The sequence below is a fragment of the Otolemur garnettii genome, unplaced genomic scaffold, assembly GCF_000181295.1.
Source record: "Otolemur garnettii isolate 467f Iridium unplaced genomic scaffold, OtoGar3 scaffold00750, whole genome shotgun sequence".
Classification (NCBI taxonomy): domain Eukaryota; kingdom Metazoa; phylum Chordata; class Mammalia; order Primates; family Galagidae; genus Otolemur; species Otolemur garnettii.
The window spans coordinates 5925-9313 of NW_003853145.1; positions in this window are offsets into that span (position 1 = coordinate 5925).

The following is a 3389-nucleotide window of genomic DNA, read 5'->3' on the forward strand; positions in this document are numbered from 1 at the left end:
TGCCTCCCAAGTAGCTGGGACTACAGGCGCCCGCCACAACGCCCGGCCATTTTTTGGTTGCAGCCATCATTGTTGTTTGGCGGGCCTGGGCTGGGGAATCGAATCCGCCACCTTAGGTGTATATGGCTGGCGCCTTAGCCGCTTGAGCCACAGGCGCCGAGCCTAAATTGATTTATTTTAAAATAAACAAGGTGAGATGTAGATACAAGTTTACAAAGACTATACTCAAGCTAAGTTTTTCAAGCCATCTATTACTTATTTCTGTAAGCAACAGAAATAAGGTTAAAGAATAGGATAAACACAGCAGGATTTTGTTATTTTTTTAATAGTATAGATCTGAGCAAGAGCCCTTCTGAAGAATTAATAACAAGAGGTGAAGATTTGCAAATAACCATATTTGCTGATAGCAAAAAAGAGAAAGAAAATTTAGTCACAGGCAGCGCCTGTGGCACAAAGGAATGGGGAGCAAGCCCCATATACCAAAGGTGGTGGGTTCAAACCCGGCCCCAGTCAAAAACTGCAAAAAGAAAAAAAAGAAAATCTAGTCACCACTCACACTTAAATTGGTCCTTATAAATTTTCACAGGAGGCAAATTATACTGCAGGTAGCATGCAATCTCTCAATAAATATATCCTAGAAAGTAAAATATCTATTAAAAATGAAGCAAAAAGGCCAGGCACAGTGGCTCATGCCTGTAATCCTACTACTCTGTGAGGCCAAGGCAGGAGGACTGCTTGAGGTTCGAGACAGCCTGAGCCAGAGCAAGATCCCGTCTCTAAAAATAGATGGGCGTTGTGGCAGGTACTTGTAGTCCCAGCTACTCAGGAGGTTGAGACAATAGAATTGCTTGAGCCCAAGAGTTTGAGGTTGCTGTGAGCTATGACGCCATAGCACTCTACTGAGGGTGCCAAAGTGAGACTCTGCCTCAAAAAAAAAAAAAAAAAAAAAAGAAGAAGAAAAAGAAGAGAAACTTTGTAAGTAAGTATGGTTACAATTATTGACAACAGAATAAAAGTCTGAACAACCCAGTCTGCCTCTCCTTGGCTACAATAGTAACAACACATAAACAAATTTTTCTCTTATAGAAAGAGTAGTCTAATTTACATGGCCAGTTTGTAAGAAAACACTGAATGAATTCATTCCTCAGGTAAAACCTACTACAACCAAATAAATCAAGCAAAGCATTATGTTTATAATCCTCCCACTAAAACAAAGGGGAAAAAATCCCCATAGAAACTTCCTTGTAAAGATCTTCATTGTAATAAGATTTCAAGTATATTGAATTCTCTTTTTAAAAACAGCAAAATAGGGAGATTAAGTAATCTATGATCTGATGATGTTAAAGTAGAGATGAAAATAGATTCAAACCTTATATCAATACATAATTGATAGTTTACATTCATTTGTTTAGCAAGAATGTATTAAGAGGGTGTGATTATACTAACCTTATTTTCTAAACCAAAAATTAAGTGCCAAGGTATGATTTATAAAAGCATTTTTAAGCTTACAAATATATTCAAATTACATCCTAATTACCTGTACATTTAATGAGTCACCTATAAGCTACTATTCCCTAGCTATAAGGTTACTGTAGCTACTGTAGCTACAAGGTTATCTGGAATAGCTCTTTCTTAGAACCATATACAGATACTCTGGTTACCAGTAATATATAGTCCTAATGCCTTATGATTCAAATAATATGAAACATAACAAAGGCATTTTGTCATTACTCCAGCAAGTGAAGCTTGAGAAAGCCTTAGGTAGAAACCTGTATTGGAGGAAGAGGTGTAATCTTGAGGAAAAAAAACCTTTCAAAGTTTTCTGGTATTCTGAAAGGACTTGTCTAAAGATTTTTATAGGGGATGTGTGAACATTTAATTTTAATTAGTTTTGACTTAAAAAGCACTTATTTTTAATTATTTAACTAATTATAGCTACAGTATATCTAGTAACCTCTGAATATCATAGAGTATGTTGAATATATTGTGGTTGATTAAAACAGAAACTTCTTCCCTGAACTCACCACCCTACTGTTAGATCTGTCTGTTAAATGCTCATCCTGCATTTTCCCTTCACAAAACTAAGAACACTTGTAATTCCTTGTTCTACAAATACTTGCTTCTACTATTTGTAAACTCCAAAGGTGAGATTATTTGTCTTGTTCACTGCTGAATCTCTAACCCTTAGTTCAATAACATGGTGAGTACTTAACAAGTATTGAATGAATGAAGGAGGTTACTGCAATGCAGTAGTTTCCCCTTACCCAAGATTTCATTTTCTATCGTTTCAGTTACCCACAGTCAATCACAGTCTGAAAATACATAATAGCACATGGAAAATTCCAAAAATAAGGAATTCATAAGTCTTCAATCATGTGCCATTCTGATTTGGTGATGAAATCTCAAGCTTTGTCCAGTTCATTTGTGCAGTATATATGCTACCCAACCATTGGTCTCTTAGTAACCCTGTAGGTTATAAGATCAGTTCTGAGATTAACTGCCTTAGATCACAGCGTTTGTGTTCAAGTAACCCGTACTTTATTTAAGAATGGCCTTGGCTCGGCGCCTGTGGCTCAAGTGGCTAAGGTGCCAGCCACATACACCTAAAGTGGTGGGTTCGAATCCAGCCCAGGCCCACCAAAACAACAATGACAGCTGCAACCAAAAAAAAATAGCCAGGCTTTGTGGCAGGCGCCTGTGGTCCCAGCTACTTGGGAGGCTGAGGCAAGAGACTCGCTTGACCCCAGTAGTTGGAGGTTGCTTTGAGCTGTGATGCGACAGCACTCTACCCAGAGGGACAGCTTGAGGTTCTATCTCAAAAAAGAATAGCCTCAAAGCATAAGAGTAGTAAGGCCGGCATATTGTTAAAAATTGTTCTACTTTATTATTAGTTGTTATTAATATCTTACTGTGCCTAATTTATAAATTAAACTCTATCATAGGTATATATGTATTAAGAAAACATAGTATATGTACGGCTCTGTACTATCTGAGGTTTCAGACATCCACTGGAGGTCTTGGAATGTATCCTCCTCAGATGGGGTGCAAAAGTCCAAAGAGGCTGAATTAAGGCAGCAGCAGTAGAAATGGGAAAGCAGAGGTTTTGTGCATGTAGCACCAGGATAAACAGGGAGCAGAAAAAAAAAAACCTGAGATTTCTGAGCTTGGGTGACTTTAAGCTTAGGCTCAATAACAGCTTTATCTATAGAATTAAGGAGTTAAAAAGAAGAATGACTTTATCTTGAATATAATTTTTTTAAGTGCTAGGAAAGTAGAAGAGAAATGAAGTCCTGGCTCGGCGCCTGTGGCTCAAGCAGCTAAGGCGCCAGCCACATACACCTAAGGTGGCAGGTTCGAATCCCGAACCCGGGCCCACCAAACAAAAATGA